Here is a 210-nt window from a genome sequence, read left to right as displayed (position 1 = left end):
AAACAGGTCAGACAGGAAGCATGTCCACCAGGAAACAGGTCAGACAGAAAGCAGGTCCACCAGGAAACAGGTCAGACAGGAAGCATGTCCACCAGGAAATGGGTCAGACAGAAAGCTTGTCCACCAGGAAACGGGTCAAACAGGAAACAGGTCAGACAGGAATCATGTCCACCAGGAAACGGGTCAGACAGGAAGCATGTCCACCAGGAA

This window comes from Nematolebias whitei, chromosome 19, assembly GCF_014905685.2.
Source record: "Nematolebias whitei isolate Nwh7 chromosome 19, NemWhi1, whole genome shotgun sequence".
In the NCBI taxonomy this organism is placed as follows: Eukaryota; Metazoa; Chordata; class Actinopteri; order Cyprinodontiformes; family Rivulidae; genus Nematolebias; species Nematolebias whitei.
Note: the sequence above shows the minus strand (reverse complement) of the source record.